The following is a 19,408-nucleotide window of genomic DNA, read 5'->3' on the forward strand; positions in this document are numbered from 1 at the left end:
GGGTAAATAAAAGACACCTAGGTTCTTGTCTGTACTCAGTGTCGATCTGACCACGTATAAGATCGACTAGACGAATTTTAGGGCAATATGTAACATGTCCCATTCCTCCAACGTGATGTTCCACTCCTCCCAATAGAAAGGGTGGAGTGGAGCACATTTCGTTGTTTGCAATTTTTCCCTTATACATATATACAGGGTTCAGCGAACAATTTCAAATTCTTTTAAAAATTTCTTGTGGCAGAGAGAGAGAGAGAGAGAGAGAAAATGATAAATGAAAGGAAGGGAAGTTAACCAGGACTGAGCCCGGTTGGCTACCCTACACTCGGGAAAGGGAAAAGGGGACGGAAAGATTAAAAGAAGAGAAAGTCCACTGGGGATATCGTTCGGTCACTCAGTCCGGATCACAGACGGTGACTCAATCCGGTAGCTTTCAAAAATCGCAGCAACGCTTTTGTGGCTTTCTGTAGCTGCGATATGCGAGGCCATGGTCCCAACATCTTGTTCAAGGTGAACGGTGTTCTATCTAGCTGATTGAGAGCTGTGCAGAGGTCATGTCTTTCGTTTTCGAAAGATGGGCAGTAGCACAGTAGATGCAGATAACACAATTCTAGTCCATTAGCTAGTTACTCGAAGTGGACATCATTTGCATAAAAAATTGAAATGCATAATCAAATTAATAACAAAATATCGCTAATTACGTTCTTAACTAAGTACCTTATGGCACACATTGCAATTCACAAATTCTTGCAGCTGGGACGGTGTGGCATATCCACTTGAAAGGAATTATGTGGATGACACCATTTACGAGATATGCGCCGTCAAATTTCGGGAAAGAAATCTAAGTACACGGGAGTTTTCACATTTCGCCCCCATCGAAATGCGCCCGCCGTGGCCAGGATTTGATCCCGCGACTTCGTGCTTGGCAGCCCAACACCAGCTTCATTATTTGTTCACACACACACACACACACACACACACACACACACACACACACACACACACACGCACACGCACACGCACACGCACACGCACACACGCGCGCGCACGCACGCACGCACATACACACGCGCACACACGCACGCACGCTCACACGCACGCAAACATACACACACGCACACAAACACACGCGCACGCACGCACGCACATACACACGCGCGCACGGACGCGCACAGACGCGCACGCACACGCAGGCACGCAGGCACGCACACACACACACACACACACACACACACACACACACACACACACACACACACACACACACACACACACACACACACACACACACACACACACACACACGCGCACGCACGCACATACACACGCGCACACACGCACGCACGCTCACACGCACGCAAACATACACACACGCACACAAACACACGCACACGCGCACACACACACACACACACACACACACACACACGCACACGCACACACACACAGACGCGTGCACACACGCGCACGCACGCACATACACACGCGCACACACGCACGCACGCTCACACGCACGCAAACATACACACACGCACACAAACACACGCACACGCGCACGCACGCACGCACATACACACGCGCGCACGGACGCGCACAGACGCGCACGCACACGCAGGCACGCACACACGCACACGCATATGCAAGCACGCACACGCACGCACACATACGCACACACGCACGCACGCTCACACGCACGCACACATACACACACGCACACAAACACACGCACACGCGCACGCACGCACGCACATACACACGCGCGCACGGACGCGCACAGACGCGCACGCACACGCAGGCACGCACACACGCACACGCATATGCAAGCACGCACACGCACGCACGCACACGCACGCACGCACGCACACATACGCACACACACACGCACGCACGCGCGCGCGCAAAACGCGCGCGCGCACGCACATATGTGCTTAAAGAAGGGGCTCATTTTTTGAAGTATGTTTACTAGCCAAAGCTTCGGCCGTGGTACGGCCTTCATCAGAATAAACTAGTATATAATTTTGTTACTAATCGCCCGCGTTCTAGCCACCCTTGGAAAAGTGCTGCTGCGGAACAAATATTTTTTTTTAATATTTCAGGACACGTCGAAAGAACACGGGGGTTTTCTCACTGACTTGGATGTATCTGCGAGTAAATATGTTGTATAACTATATTACGCCGAAGACGAAAAATGCGAGGGGCTGGTTAGATGCATAATTTACCATATCCGCTACTTGAATTTCTTGCGGCAGCAACAGCCGCTGACAGAGGCTACGTAAAGGTGGCTTGCTTAGCGGCCTTCAGAACCGGTTGCCATCTGTCTCATTGTTGTGCACGGTGCCCCTACAATTTCCCCTCGCTTGTCTTCTCGGTGCCGTAAAAGGGAAGTAGCCGCAAGCGGTGCGAAATGTGGCGGCAGCCGTCTCCGCTGTATAGTGTGGCCGCCTGCCTTGGAGAAGGGACGCGCCTTTGCCTTGCTGCGGAGCGTTATGTGTCAACTTCACGCGATTTGAAGCCGTGTACAGTTCCGGCGGGACCATAAGAAGCACCGCAGCCAAGAGAAGTGCGATAGTGCCATAAACTTGGGTAAGTGACGTTCCCGGCCGTATATATATATACGAGAAGAAATAGAGAGCTTTAGCTGAAATGTTTCCAGTTCCTTTCGCCGAGACCAGTGTATCCTAACGGTGTGCACACAGCCGCTCAGCGGGAACGCTATATTGCGCGCACTCTCGCTCCGCTGCAGAGCCGATTGAGCGGAGCATGACGGTGCGTACGCTTACGTCCTTTTGAAGCCAAGCTGAATGAACGCCTTTATACTACTAACAACCAAATATGCATCTTGAATGAACAATAAACTGAAACTAAAACGTCGCTTGCGTCCCTGAGAGACGCGCTGTTACGCGCTTATCAAAAGTGTGAAACCAGGACAGTTATCGCCGGTGCTTATAAGTTCTTGAAATGTTATCGGAGTGGGGCGCAAACGACGCTCATCCAAAACTGTCTAAGGTCAAAACGCCCGCAACGCGTATGGAGGGCCTTCTGGGGATGTAACAAATGGAACGCTAGTGCAATGGGGGGGCAAGTTTGCAGAGTGATGCCTCGAAACTGGTACACTGATGTCGCGAAACAGGAACCAGTTTCGGGAGCCTAGTAAGCAGACATGACTTGCGCACTGACAAGCTTCATTTAAAAAAAGAAACGCTACTTGTTACCTAAAGTAAATAATTAGACAGCTTTAGTGATAATTTCTGAACTAAATGAGTAGTAATTTAATATTGCACATTTAATGATGACCACCGCTGCGACATGAAATAAAGGTAACATATTTAAGCTACTCTATTTTCAGAAATATCTTGAAGGCTTTGCTTCTGTACAATTATCAGTCTACAATTTTGTAAAAATATAGTTGTCAGTGACGTTTTGCTCTAGTAAGCTTCATACGGGAACTAAAAAATCTGTAATTGACATAATAAAACGACAATACGAAGTCGGGTGAAGCACAAGTTTTATAAGGGAGTTTCGTGTGCTGCTGGAATTGTTCTCGCAGCACAATTAGAAGATTGCGTGCTTCATAAGCAGATAACTTCACGAGTATAAATATTTTCATTATTTGATTTGAGTGACAATGAATTTTAGTGGCGCAAGCACCAAATTTTCGTTCTTCGGTGCCAGCCGTGATCGTCCGTGGCTTTCCACTAGAGCACTGCACGGGCTTGATACCACGGGCCTAGCCGGAGCCCGTGATACCAAGCCCGCGCCCGGCCCTGCCTTGGGCGTACATGACTGAGCCTAGCCCGGGCTTGGCCCGGCCCCAGGCGTTCAGTACTAAGTTCAGCCTGAGCCCGCGTGTGCATGACCAGGCCCGCCTTGTAAGTATATATATATATATATATATATATATATATATATATATATATATATATATATATATATATATATATATATATATATATATATATATATATATTTCTTTTTACTGACAGATTGTCTAACATGTGTCAGCCACACCTTCTCGGGGTCTGAGCAGCTGCAGTGTATAAACAATAAAAGACCGAAACCTTTGTTTCTCCCGTGTGAACATCAGTGATCTGGCCCATTCCCTGTGCTGTTATTTTTCACGCGATCGGCTATGAAGGCGCTGGTGTGGTATTTAAAAGACACTGGACTTTCTGACAGATTGCGACTTCACTGTGCGACGCAGGATTGTACGGTGACACTGCATAACACTAGGAACGCCTTTGCGGGCTGCGTGGCAGTGCGCACAGAAACAGTTTGTGTGTACGTGCGTGAGTGTGTAGTTTTTTTCTTCTTTTTTATTTTTTAAAAAATCCTTCTCTCTCTCCTCTATCGCATCCCCTTGCCCCTCCCCCAGTACAGGGTAGCCAACCGGAGATAATCTCTGGTCAACCTCCCTGTCTTTCCTTTGCCTTTCTCTCTCTCCCTCTCTTCCAATTTACCTTGATCGTACGATTTGGTCTTATAAGGTCATTTAGCATGCAACATGTATACGTATATATATACAAACAGGCGAATTCACGAGCATACAGCATAAAATAAACTCGCAAGTAGAAAGAGACACCCCTTGCGCTAAAATAACATAATGGTATCGAGAGTTGTAATAGTGCAATCACAAAAGTGGTAACAGGGAAGTGGTTTGAAGAGCGGTTTTTTGTCTAATTTATTTTTACGTACGCGGAAACAATGTTAGTTCTTGTGGAAAAGAAAAACAATTAGATCTTCATTTGTTTTTCTATTTGCTATTTCCGTGCAAAGTGCTGAGAGCCAGCACTTTGCACGAGCCCGTTCAGCTTGGCACAGAATGCCTTGAACCATGCAATGCATGATGGTGTGTGTTTGATGGCCCGACTTAGGTCCTTTAATGAGCGGGCCCGAGTCCAGCCCGGCCCGGCCTTTCGGGTCGGCCAGGACCCGTGCAGGGCTCTACTTTACACTATTATCTTGGATGTAGAGTGCCAGGCGCAGATAATGAAATAACATAGCGATTTCTTTTCTCTTGTTGAAGACTGTCCTTTACAATGACAAATGAAAGACCAAGAAATTCAAATCCCATTTTGCATGAATGGCACAGAGATAACTCGTTTTTTTCGAAAAGTAGGCGCAATTTGCTCGACTCACGACGGTTCAGAAACTTCAGTCGCGATACTGTTACAAGGGATTAATGTGCGTACGTAGTGCAACACTTTATTTCGAACAATGAATCTGCAAGCATTATTTAACGTGTACGGACATATGGGGAAATTCGTTTTGTTTTCGTCTTTTATTTTCTGTGGTTGGGCTATTTCGTGTTCGTGCCGATATCATAACGATTTATTATCAGCAGCTCGTTTTATACCGCGCGCCCTGACGCTGCAGTCACGTGGTCTTCCATTTGCGTTTGCCACGGCTTGCTCATGACGCATCATGTTGCGCCATTACGTTTATTATATTGAGCCTATTTTTGTTTAACCATGCCCGTAGGAGCATTGTGCAGCGTGTTCCGCTGTTTTCATCTTCACGGAGACACGGATAAAAATAAAAATAAATCCACTTCGCTGTTCGTATCCGTGCAACAGCAATTTTGTTCTGTGTTCTATTCTATGTTCTTGTCCTATGCAGGCGTAAGAGATGTTCGGTTTACGAGTTGAAACACTGATGATTAGAGGGCAGTTAAATGGCGCACCCACTAATATTCTCATTATGTTTGACTCGAGCTATATAGTAGCCGAACAATTTTTCACCACTTGTGATGTTTGTAAACAACCCAAAAAAGCAGATTTTTCCCCTCAACAATTCTAGCGCCAGGAAATCACAGGCGCAAACAACGCATGCACTGCACGTAAGTGTCGCGAGGAGCGCCTCTCCTCGGAGTCCATGCATTGCGCGTGGTTGGTTAATGTGCATTCGAGTGGGTAGCCTTCGCCGAAGTAGAATATTTTGTGCTGTTGTGAAACCTGCATGTTTCGTGCAACGTTAAGGACACGTGAAGAGCCTATTTGGCCTCATACTTTTTGTCGTTCAGCTAACTTTAATTCCTCTCATCACACAGTCAGATCATGGTGCAGTGTATAGTGAAGGCCACGCGCTTGAATCATCGCGTTTCACTCGTTGCCTGCTCTGAATAAATTATGAAGTAGCACAACTCTACACAGTCGGGCATGTTGTAGTTTTTACTTCACTGTGTCTATTGTACTGCGCTGCTTTATAATGACCTATTTGTCAAACTTAACACTGGCGTTACTTGTGAAAGAAGACACTATGTTTTAAGCATGCAATGCTTTTAGCTCCCGGTGTCGGCGACCTGCAAGAGAGCTCGAGGGGAAACCCAGAGCCGTTATCCGGGCACTCAAGACGAGAACGGAGCGAGAACGAAACTAGCACATCGTTGCAAGAACAAAGCGAGGTCATCCGGGCAACCAGTCAAAACTTAAAGGGGCCCTGAACCACCCCTCGGGATTGATGAAATGACGTAGTCCGCGGGTAGCATACGGTGCTGTGAACATCTCAGCGAAGTTTTGATGTCATACACTGTGCGTGGAGCTCGCAAGGGGATCGCGCAGTCATCTTTATCTGAAACGTTCGCTTCTCAACAGAAAACCCTGTCCTCACTGTCTTCTGCACGCTTTATTACGTTAAGGGCCCCGTGTCGCAGAATATGCGGCTTCGGCGTCGCGCGGTCAGCGTCGGAAGTCGTTTCGGCATAATGATTTTCGAACCAGCCATACCCAGGCCCTCCATGTGGCTCAAGGAAGCTACTGAACTAATTGAATTTCTCAAGCTAATCGTAAAGTACGACTTACACACAACCTACAGACATGAAAGCTCTCGAATTGTAATTTGAATCAATAAAACTTCTTTCTGGGCGAGTTGGTGCATACTTGACATAATGCGCATTGTCATTTTCCCCCGATTGTATCACTCCCTTCCCCCTTCACTTCGGCCTTTCCCCTTATATAAGGTATCCGTTTTCCATCAATAAAATTTAGTTGACAGTCAGCGCTTGTGTCCCGTCCTTCTTACTTGTGGTTGCATGTGATTGCGCTGTAACAATTTTTATGTCATGTAATTTGAATGTACGAGAAAACATAATTCTGTTAATTCTAATAATTCTGCCATTTTCCAGCGTTTCTACCATTCATAGACCGGTCACGGCGTCCGCCATTTGCGCGCACTGGCGCGTGAGTATCTCGGGGGCCACGGAGCGGCGCGCCTGTTTCCTTGCAATACCTCCAGATGGCGCTAGCCTCCGCCGCATCGTGGCCCACGCAAGAGGCCGCGTTTATACTAGAAAGCCCGCCTTCGTGCATAGCGTTCGCGGCCAGCGTTTCCTGGTAAACATTACGGTTACATACGCTCCAGCTGCCGGGAAGCGTGAAAAGCAGTCAGGAATCTTTGAATGCTATCGCGTTCCACTCTTAAAGGCGAAGCTTAAGCGACCTCCATCTTTTTTCGTCATCGGACGATTTATTTCGTCATTACATTAGACGGCTGCTATTGGCCGATAAGTGACTCAAGCTGCAGTCGGTTACATGGCGCAGATACCGCGACCGCCGCGAGGTGCCGCCGCGAGCCCACTGGCTAAGCGTACTGCGGCTCGCTGAGGACAACCGCGTTTGGCTTATGTTTAGCGCGTCGTAGGCACCAAAGGCGGAAGTCGTGGCATCTACGCTAACATCCAAAATGAAATTTGAACTGCGCGCCACGGTGACATTTAGAAGGCAGAGCGTTGTAGGCACGCCCAACTGCGCCGTAGCCTTCCCAGTGCAGGGCATTGAAGTAGGAACGGGAGCACAGTGGAGGCCGTGTTTGATTGCCAATAACTCCACTTCTGCTGAACGCATTGAAGTGCTTTTTGCGGCAAAGCATTTCTGAAATAGCCTCTTTACACTTCAAATGCCTTTCTCCACTTTGATAAAAAGTCGTTCAGGGCCCCTTTAGAAAAATGCAGTCTCTGGCCCCCAACCCTTGGTTGAGAACCGTATTACATACGCTAGTTACTGCCCAAACAAGTTACCAAAATATTGATTCCGAGTTCTGCCTAATGTTTGTTCACAATGTCATTCAAGCTGTAACTTCTATCACGCTGAAGTTTTATTTGGCATGTTCAATAGCGACGTTCAAAAGGTAGATACAGGGCACCATACTCTTCTTTGTCATCTTTTGGCGCTGAGACAAAGTTGCCTGTGTTCTTTTGAACGTCAGTGGTCCGTGAGTTCCGCGGCGTGGGTTTTGTGCCGCCTCGAGAGATGATGCCACGCTGCGTGACCAGGTCGGCAGCGTCCGGCGCGCCGCGGATGGTTGTTCGGCCGAGACGAGACTTGCAACGAGGTTCAGTCCAAAACAGGTTCATTTCGGCTCATTAAGCTTTCAGGCCTGCGTCGCGTCGTGACCGCATACGCTTCTGCATCGTTCTTCATTTCAATGAGGTCGCCGTCACAAATGCTTATCCAGAGCAATGCAGCCAAATGAAAGGAGAGGTAGGAAACGTTTTCTGGAAACGAATCGCTTAGCGAATTATATGCCAAAGAAGAAGACTGCTCGACTGTGCCGACAACGCCAGGATTATGCGGCCGTTCACGAAGGTGACAACACCACCACGGACCTCGGTCATCTACCTAAGACCGCACATTTGCAGCCGACCACTTCGACACGACAAGAAGAAAAAGTAGCGACAGATGCTGAACGCGCTGCACTATTGGAAGAAAAGCGGTTGAAGGAGGCTGCACCACAGACAGCAAAAGGTGTCATATGGACGGAATTGTTTCCTCTGACTGCCTGTGACAGGAAACAATTGCGTCCATATGGACCAGTGCACAGTATGGTGTGGTGCGGTGGGGTGTGATGTGCCGTTGCGCAACATGCACTACACCCATTTTAAGATTATGGCTAGTATTATCTCCAACCAATGTGCTTTGCTGGTAGCCATTTCTTGCTTACATCTACTCTCCATTACAGGAGAGCCAGCATTTTGGACCTTGAAGTACGAATCGCAGCTTACTCTCACAAAGCTCGCGAGACTCGAGCGGAAGCTCTAGAAAAGATAAAAAAAGATGGCCTGGCTTATCTTACAGCTCATTTACCACTTTACTGCGTTACATTCGTAAAATGACTCCCATCTTTATTTCCGTAAGTACTTAAAGAAACAAACAAACAAACAAACAAACAAACAAACAAAGTGTACAAAATTGACCTGAACTTTTTTACTACTCCGCGAGAGTAAGTTATAGGTGCTTGACCACGCATTGTTAAGCAGCCCACCAGGGTTCCTTTCCTTTCGTTTTGTTTTTCTCCTCTCGCTGTCAGCCGCCACTATATTCATGGTTCCACCGTAGATAATCGTCGGCCTTGGTTGCACATATATTATTTCAGGCGTTGAAATCTGAAACCAGCACCTCACATTTCCGCGATAAAAGCACCTAAAAAAAGAACTACATGGCTTATCACACGTTAATTTATGCCTTTAACACTGGGGACAACTTACAAAAAAATTATTTTCTAGAAGTACATATAATATTTGCACGTGCATGGAATGACGAATTAAAGTGCCGCATGGTCAACTTGCCGATACTAAAAGAAAACAAAACAAATCCGAGGTCACCTAAGAACTTCTTACTGAGTTGTGAAAGCGAAAGAATTAATGCCCATTTGAACGCCGCTGAGCGGTCCTTCGAGTTATGAACTTCTCGCGGGCAAGCGAGCATGTTGAGATGATTGGCCAACGTCTCCTAGATGGCACAAGGCCGGTGCACTTCAGACTGTGACGTCATGCTACCTTGCCCGACTGCCATAGAATCTAATGGGGACGCTCCCGAGTAAGCCGCGATGATTTTGACGTCACCGCTTTCGTCAGCCCAGGCTCGGCAATGGAAATTTCAGTCCAAGTAGCATGACGTCCTAAAGCAGACTGCACAGGTCTGCTATCTGCGAGGCGTTGGTTTAGCTCAGTGGGTAAGACACTTGGCTTTTGCGCGTCAGGTTGTATGTTCGAAACTGACTACCGACCGCCAACGCTCATCCTTTCGAATTTATAGTGTCTTTTTATACATTACTTTCTTTATAGCCATTACGGAGGCGCAATCAGAAGGCAGGCGAAGAGCTTGCGCGGATAACACATGCTTGCGAGAGCGAGCTTGACGTGGCGTCGCGGCGACCCCTTCTCCCCTCACGCAATACCTGGCGTGATATTGCCGGAGCTTCTCGCTCAAATGCGCTATTTGACGCTTTCGCATCAATAAATATCGCCAAGTTGGGCACGCGGCAGTTTTATTGGTGATCACTTGTGGAAGTTAACGCACAGGCTTTTTTTGTTTTTGCTTCTTTTTTGTTCTGGGACAACACAGATATTTTTTTCTATAAGAAGGCTCTGATCGTAGCGAACGCAGCACAAGGGGACGTGGACATACTCTGTCGCGAATAACGTAAAATTCAGATGACCAACAAAATTTTGTTGCTCAACGTTCTTATTAGAACCTTGGGGCAGCTGTTTATCTTGAAAATTTGGAGGCAGTCACATTTTATTACGCCCCGAAAATCACGCATAATTCTATATATTAATTGTATAATTCTATATAGCTAAATAAGGAGCAGTTTAATGTTTTGGCTCTTAAACTCATCTGAGATATTTAGAGTAGCCGCCATACATCGTATAGGCTATATTTCGGACGGCTGTTAAACGGGGCAAAAGGTGAAAAAAAAAAAGAGTTGACATAGTAAGCATGCTCATTTCTCAAAAGTCGAACTTGAGGAGGACGAAGCTCACTTATAAGGAACATCTCTGCGTAGTAGGCAACCACTTGTTGAGAGGCAATAATTGCAGACCAGAAAACCAAGTGTTGGTGCATTGCATGCACGAAGATATTAATCCTTTCAGTGTCACTGACGTACCCGTGTGCTCTCCCATTTTTGTCCCGCCATGTCTGTGACGTCAGATAGTGATGTGAGGACTATACCAGAATAGCATGTGCCGTTGTCTGTGTCATTTTCCTCCTTTTGCATACCCAGAACTAAACCGTTGTATTCGTTTTATAATAACCGAGGAAAAAAAAACGACTATGGAAGTGTGCCACCTCCGAAAAAAAGAAAAAAAAAGCACTAGCTAGGAAGGGTTAAATAGATCGAAGAAATGCGGCGAATTGCATTTCCAGGACATATGAATACCGTGATTGACGACCTCGATGGATGAGTGGACTCTAACGAGAAACACCTGCTTGATATCATTGACTAACATATTCTGGTGATTGCCAGTATGGAGTCTATATGTGACCACAAAATCATATATGATTCCGGGAACAGGCATTCTTCTATAGATGCCGCTCAATTTTCAAAGAGATATGCAATAAATTGGGTAAAATAATACATTTATACACAACTAGAAGCTTACATAGAATGACCATAAACGTACCTGAACCACCTGACCGTTAAGAACAAGCGGAAGCACGGGGATAACGCACCACATTAAATTTAAGCGACCAATAAATAGCAAGAACGGTGGCAAGCATTGAACAGGAAATTAGAACGACGCCAAAGGGTTGCGATTACGGTGAAATTCGATGTATCCTAGTGACAAAAATGCATTAGAGAAGCAAGATTTCCGGCGAAGAGGAAAAAAGAAAATTGCGCACCTGGTGTTATAATAAAATCAAGAACGCAGTAGAAGCGCTGCAAGTCGTCCAGAGAAGACAGGGAAGCAATAAAAGGCAAGGGTGTCACAAGAAGAAATAGAATAGAAAAATGTGCTGTCGCCGAAGGCTCCCAGCACTAACCTGCGCTTCTCTGACGAAGATATATGCCTAGACAGACGTGTTGACTGAAAGACATCACTGAACTAAGAAAACGTTGCATATCCCTCGCGTGAAGAACAAGAAACGGCTATCGAAATCGGCAGTAACAGCCCATATAGCATCCCGGGGTGGCGGTTCATTTAGAACTGTCTTTCGAAGTTAAAATACCAATCGCAAGTGAAAATCGATGTTGTGGTACTTCCGAGCATGCTACTGAATACGGGCAGCAAATTTTTCTTTGTAGTACAGGCGGGAGCTTTAGTTGCTGGGCGATAGCGCATCTACCATGTCTGTGTATCTCTGCGAAACTAAAACTGCTTCTCGATTTTGACATGGCTAATTATCCGTTCAAGTTCATCTGCTGGCGTGACGTAGCGGTAAAGTACCGGGCTCGGGATCTGCAGGTCGGACGACCAAATCCTGGTAGGCGCACCTTTGTTTTTTTCTTCTTTCTTTTTTATTGCACTAAAACGCTCTCTGTTGCTCTCTGTATTTAAAAGAAATATATGCGGTGTCCAGGCACCACGTATTTAACGCGCTAGAGCTGTTTTTCGCACCAGTAGTCAGCGCCTCCCAGTACGCCGCGCCTGCCCAGCGCCCCACCATCCAGCGCGCTGCACTGGGCCCATAATCCGGCGCACTGGATACTGGGTACTGGGTTTTACAAAAGGGATAAGCATGATCCAATAGCAATTCCTTCTTTCTGGACGAAAATTATTCCTCTCGCATTTGATAAACGGAGTTTAGCTACGTTCTCAGGAGGCACAAAAAATTGCCCACAGAACATTTGCAAACGTCTTGAAATTTTGCCCATCCGTACGTATCAGTCGACGCATTCTTTAACCCTCTTCAATGCAATTTCCTTCGGTATGCTATAATACAGTTCTCTGACGTCGATGGAAAAACGATGGAAAAAATGCGTCTATCGAATATGAGGGTGGTATTCTCGTCTAGAAAGAAGGAATCGCTATTGGATCGTGCTTATATAGGTCCTGTGTTGTCACATTTATAGTTTGCGGCAGGAGACAGACGACTGACAGAAATGCTCAAGGTCGCTAGTGTAATCCGGTGTTTCCGATACGTAGGGGATTATCTTGTATGCACCAAGTATAGCAAACTTAGCGCTATTATTGCCAAGGAAGTGTTAAACATGTTCCAGGAGGCGCACAGCGGCCTCTTTTTCACGCACGAACCACCAAAAGATTTGAGAATACAATTCCTGGAACTAAAAATAAGTCTAGGACATGGCCACACATGTTGTCATATAAAACGAGAGAAGAAAAAAAAATCTTACGCTACGACTCGAGCCATTCAAAGGTTATTAAAAGAGGAATAGCTAAATCGGTTACCGAACAGGCAATTAAGAAGTCCTGCTTTCACGCAGTCGCAGATAGCCTGAGCACCAGGCACGTACCCAGGATTTTTTTCGGGGGGGTGGGGGGTGGGGGGGGCCCAACCCAAGGTAACTTTTCTGTGCAAATGAGGGGGGGGGGGGGGGGGCGGGTAACTTTACTAGTACAAATATGAATAGCGCCTAGTATTCGCCATAAAAACGCGTAAACCCACAAAAGAGAAATGAAATAAGGTGTATTTTACAGGTACGCCTGTGCGATACGCCTTTCCCTTATCTGGCAAACAAAGAACCACGTCAAATGGACTCACGCAGGAAAGAAGCACAGGAATAACACTGCCAAGAACAAGTACAGAAGCGAACGTGTAACATAAACATTGCTTTAGTAGAATAGAACTATAAGAAGCAGCAGTTGACAACAAAGGCACACGGACTGCGCGGAGTTGTGTTACTCCGCCAGCCAATCACAGAAGCAAACAAAATCGTCGTCATGTGGCCTTTTCAAAATGACGTCGTACTTGATACCTCCGAAGCAATGAGGTGTGCAACAGACATGGACAAAATGTATGAAATCTGAGCATTTCACTCTTCAAAATCTGCTGTGCAGTTCATTTCACTGCTGAACCTGTTTTACTCATGAAACTTCACTGCCAACTGAAGTGAAACTTCACAACGAATAGTTGTAGCGAAGCGAGTATGTTATTGCAGTTCAATAATGAATTAGGCATTCGCCATTCCACTATAATAGGCGAGGGGAAAGGTATAAAATTACGCGCTAATAATTTTATTTTTGTAGTTACCGCCTTATTTGGGTAACAGAAAAAGTTTGAAGTACGAATTATTTGCAGCCTTGCGGAGGAGCAGTGGCTGGCGGTTATGAGGGCGTGGGCGGGGCTTCATTGCAGACTTAAGTGGAAGCTTTAGCTCGGGTGCTCCTATCTAAATATATGTAATCTAAAAGGAGAATTAGTTTTTCTCAGCAACCACTGCACCAAATTTGACAAGCTTTGTTGCATTTAAAAGAAAAACTTAAACTCCAGTGACCGCTAGCTTCGAATTTTTCCTTTAGATTGTCAATGTTTTATTAAAAATTGGCAAACATCGAAAATTGTCAGAAAGCTAGACTATCAAGTTTGCAACTCTGTCTTTCGGCAACGAGAAATGATATCACAATTCTGTAAATTGCACCTAATAGTACATCTAAAGCGTACAGAATTGATATGTTACACATGAATCTAAAAAAAAAATTGTAATATGGAAATACAGCTTTTGCAGAACCCTTGTAAATACCGTAACAAATTCACATACAATATAATATGACATATAAAATTTGTCCGCTTTGAATGGTCTAATGGATGCCGTTTACAGAAATGCGATATCTGTTCTTGATGCAGAGCTATGGATTTGTAAATTTCTTATTTGAAAATCTTTTTAACAAAATTCGGGCCCTAAATCGAAATTACGCTTCCAACAGTCACTATAGTTTAGCTGTCTCTTTCAAATCCAACAAACTTTATTAAAATCAGTCCAGGTGCTATCTCAGAAAAAACGTTTTTGCGTTTTACATGTATTTGAATAGGCAGCGTCAGTGTTGGGCCCGAGCTAAAGCTTCCTCTTAAGTTGTATCCGACTACAGTAGCGCATTTTGAATTAGCTCTGGAAGAAATATACAGAAATATATATTTGCGGAACAATCACAGTTGTTTTGGATCCCTTGTTTACTGCTCTAACAAGTGCCACAACCGACTCGTATTGTTATTTGGGAAGCTACGTAACGATGCGTGCCCGCGAGCCGCGTAAAACCGCGTATGGCGCAGGAAGCTGCAATTCTACACGTACTGCGCCCACCGCGGAAGGTTAGAAAAACATCTACATAAGCACAGCAGAGAAATGGCAAAGTTAAGTGGCTCGAATGATAGCTGTAGAAGCGTCATTCAGAACACACGGAATTGTCCTCCACTTCCGCCGGCGTTTTCTCTACTTGCTTTTTATTAAAAAGGTGTTGATCCGTAAAAATTTTATAAACAACGGTTACAATTGTTAATTTTCGCTTTTCCTTCCTGTTTGGCTGTTGTCTTGGCTCTCTCCCTTAGGAGATCGCTTAATTTCTCAAATCCTTGCGACTATTGTTTCCAGTTGGCAATTTTGCACGAAAAGAGCTGTAGAATTAGGGAAAAACCAGACGAATTAACGGGTGACTGTCAAATTGCCTATGAGTTTAAGGGTTATTGCAGGGATTGATGATGGATGCTGTCTCCCATCATTTTACTTTCCACCTTATCTAACCCATATCACGGGCATATTGTTCCGAGGATCTGTCAGCGTCGCGGCGAGCCGTTACTCGAGGAAATAATGGAACAAAAAGAAAAGTTAAAAGCAATCGGTATTTTCTCTGGCCGCAACTCGCTCCACGTGCACACAGACCAGCTGACCACGAACTGAATCCCTTTCCTGGCCTCTGGATCAGTCTAAACGAGGAAGGTTGAATATACGAAGCAACAACGATGGGCGTGACCTTTGAATAGACCGTGACAACAAAATACATCTCGAGTTAATCGCGCGGGCACTGAATTCATGAGGAAACTGGCCATAACATCCCAGGAGACGCCGATAACTGCCGCCATCCAAAAGGAGTGAGAAAGGCAGCAAAATGTTGACCGCCAAATAGCTGTCAAGCCTCAACATTGATTTGGCGGCGCTTTAAGAATGTGTGTGAGAAATGGTGGCGTGGGCGGGGAGGGGGGGGGGATATGCGTCTTAATCTCGGGGGGGGGGGGGGGGGGCCCGGGCCCCCCCTTCGGTACGTGCCTGCTGAGCACACAGATTAATAGTCTAAAGAAAAGTATATAACCTGACAACATGATAGCGCAAATAGGTGAACAAATGATAACGCAAATCACACGGCGGAGAAAGCGTGACAAAAATAATAAGGGCAAACATAAGCGAGCTGTTATTGTCCCTTACGTTCTCAGCCTGTCACACCGCCAAAATATTTCAGAAGGCACGACATAACAGTGCTCATTTCAGCATTGATCAAGCTGAAAGGGCCGTGCAAGAAAGGGAGCTCAGACAACAGAAGCGCGCAGAAAACGTGTAGCGTAAAACACGCGCAAAAATACGTAGCCTGCGAAAGTAATGTGGGGGACAAGAGTCCACTTAAATGCGGCAAGGTATACGTGGGCCAGACGGGACGCTATCCGAACGACAGGCTTAGAGAGCATCGTTACGCATGCGAGCAAATAGCAGTATCCAGCAATGTGGCCATCCATCGCAGTATGTGCAAATGCAGAGCTTTCTTTGACAAGACGACAGTCGTTGCTAAAGAAAAATATAAGGGGGCCAGGGAAATCCGAGAAGCTTTATACATAGAAGAAGAAAATGAAAACAACGTGAGTCCGCCTTCAGTCATGCTTAGTAAAGCTGAAATCACTTACGCAAGGAATGCATACAGACACAGAACGCAGTGATAGAATAATAACAACCAGATACGTGAGAACGCGATCTGAGAGGATCTGCTACAACTATAGTTCACGCAGTCGCAATGCGTCGTCGTGTGCTTCATAAACTGTGGTATGATCTGACAATAAACCAGTAGGTTGTTTGCGCTCCCCTGTGTCACTTCGTGTCCGCTTCATATCCAGTGTCCGTTTCGTCCCCGTTGCGCCTTAGAGTACTGAGCGCAAGAAAAAAATGAATATGCACCAATTAGCCCAATTCATAGTTCTTCTAAAGTCTAACAAGATAGCACCGTAACGGTGTGAAAACAGCGTCGTTTTTCAATAGGAACGTTTCAAACATATTCGCAGGCATGGAAAAAGTAAGCCGACAATGTAAGCGTATCTAGTATTTATTATTATTTATTTACTGATAACTACTGGTCGATGGGGCTGTTACAGGGTGGAAGTCTTAATACTAATAATACAGCGTTGCATGCAACAAGCACGAGCGCATTGAAACACAAATGAGAAAATACAAGTGCTGCGTGCACACATCACACAATGCATACCATAGCCTCAAAGATCCTGTACATGAATAATACAGATGTAGTATTGCAAAAGAGAGAGAAAAAGAAGGGAAACGAAACGAAACATCTACTATGCATGGAACAAAGTTTCCAATACAAGTGAAAGGAACGAGAATACAGACTTTTCAATACAGACTTTTCAAGTCCGCACACAAAATCTAGTTTTGCAATCTCACGTGGTAACGAGTTCCATGCTTCGATTGTGTATGGAAAAAGGGAATATTTATGTATGTCTGTACTTACAGTGAGAGGTGTAATTTGATCGAGGTGACTCTGTCCGACTGTTCGTGATGACCTTTTTCTAATATAGTGCTCGGTGTTTATATTGAAAAAATTTGTGTACATAGAGTGGGCAAAAATTAACATTGCAACCATTCTCAGTTGGGATAGTGTCGGTAAGTTCAGTGCGGCTGACACAGCCGTGATTACGGTACGTGCGGGATGGGCGAAGGCAGCGGCGTCATCTGACGAGAACGTGTGGGAAGGGTGAAAGCAGGAAGGAATTGAACGAGGAAAAACAAAGGCACGTTCCGTGTCTCTGGGCTCTGTTTCCGCTCCCCGAAGTTGTAATTTATATAGAATCGGTTGCCCGGCTTGCCGAAAAAGCAAGCAAGGCATTTGCTTTTCCTTTCGCGCACTTCGCAGTGGCAACGTGTCGTACTCACCTCATTGTCACTGTAAAATGAATTGTTGAACATCGAACTTTTCTGTTGCACTTAATTTCGTATGGCTCTTGTTGGCTGTTAGGTGAGTAAGCTTCCGTTTTCGCCGTAGGCAGTTTTAATTCTCGCAAGCTTGCTTGCATTAAACGTAATTTATTGCTTGTCATTTCAGTTTAAAAAGAAAAGTAAACAGAACTATAGAGCTCTCTCTCACTAGAATGACGCAAGCACCCAACTGTGCACGCAGTCAACATTTACAACGCCAGTGAGCGAATGGATTGGACGCACGTGGTAGCGGCTACACGCACAGTGTTTGACAAGGGCGCCAAGCGCCTCTCGCCGCGCCTTCAATGGATGTCATTGTTAGTCGCCATCCATAGTGCCGGCCCAATTCGAATTCTATGTCACGCGTGCAGTGCCCCTCGTACGCTTCGCCGATGTGCTTGCCTCCGTTTACAAACGGTGAGTGGTGCCAGTGTGTATTTTTGAGGAATCTCGGCACGTGGGATTCTTGTGGTCTATGCGTGCGAGTTGTTCGAGAAGACGGCTTGAAGCAGTTCGTGATGCTGCTTAGGAATGCGAATTTCCAATATTTTTATTTTGCGTTGACGGTGCGCTCACGTCACCCATTCTGTTTCAGCGAAAATATTTCAGCAGTTTGATTAACTGAATTCAATTCTGAAGTTTTACACGGCAAAACCACGATTTGGTTATGAGGCGCGCCTCAGTGGGGGACTCCGGACTAATTTTGACCACCAGGGGATCGTTAACGTGTCCCCAATGCACGGGACATGGGAGTTCTTGCATTTCTCCCCCATCGAAATGAGCACGCCGTGGCCGGAATTTGGTCCCGCGACCTCGTGCTTAGCAGTGCAACACCATAGTGTTGCGGCTCGAGGTAGCGTGTGGGCTAGGAATCTACCAGGCCCATTGATGAGTGCGTCCGGTGGTAGGAATGAAGGGAAAATGGTTTATTTTACGTTACTTACACTGGCTTCAGATACGGAAGCCCACTCCATGTAGAAGCTTATTAAACAACTGAGTTGTTTAATACAACTCATCATCAGGACACGTCAGCACACCTCGCCCACTGCACCACAAGTATCTGCTTTTAATACCGTCGTGTTCCCTAGGAGGCTAGACTAGGGATGACCATCTGATGACTATCTCGGGCAATCATAATCGTCCGATGGGTCGCAGTATCCCTCCCATGATGTTGCACCTTCGGCCCCGCATATGGCGCAAGCGTGTAGCAATCTGGGAATCCGAAGTCGACGCCGTTCCCATGATAGCCTTCGACGTTGGCCCCTTTCATCAATTAGTTCAGCTTGTCAGGGTCAGGTAAAGTGAACTTCGCGGTAACCACCGCTTCTATACGGAGGGCGGCGGCTGTTGTCGCCCCGATGTGAGCCCCTTTGTTTGCGCGTCACAGTCTATGTCGGGTCCAGTCGTCGTCTGGGCGCACGCTGATCACAGGACAGCGTCGTGGGAAGCGTCCAAGGAATGATCATCGTCGTATTGAGACTTAACAATAGCCGCTAAGCCACCGCGGTGGGTGCCCGCAGTTTAATAAGATAACCTAACTATTGACTCGAGG

General features: G+C 46.1%; 1 protein-coding gene across 2 annotated transcripts in view; it reads left to right on the top strand.

Annotated features, from left to right (window-relative positions):
- The window catches only part of LOC126544261 (alpha-(1,3)-fucosyltransferase C), a 125,906-nt gene that overhangs the window by 61,246 nt on the left and 45,252 nt on the right, over window positions 1–19,408 (top strand). Inside the window, exon 1 of one of the 2 annotated variants that reach the window (XM_050191518.2) lies at window positions 2,407–2,580. The exons of the other annotated variant lie outside the window; for it this stretch is intronic. The gene's annotated coding sequence lies outside the window, so the exon portion shown is untranslated. Of the gene's footprint in view, window positions 1–2,406; window positions 2,581–19,408 lie in introns of those variants that run through there. 2 annotated transcript variants of the gene reach the window in all.

The sequence above is a fragment of the Dermacentor andersoni genome, chromosome 1 (genome assembly GCF_023375885.2).
Source record: "Dermacentor andersoni chromosome 1, qqDerAnde1_hic_scaffold, whole genome shotgun sequence".
In the NCBI taxonomy this organism is placed as follows: domain Eukaryota; kingdom Metazoa; phylum Arthropoda; class Arachnida; order Ixodida; family Ixodidae; genus Dermacentor; species Dermacentor andersoni.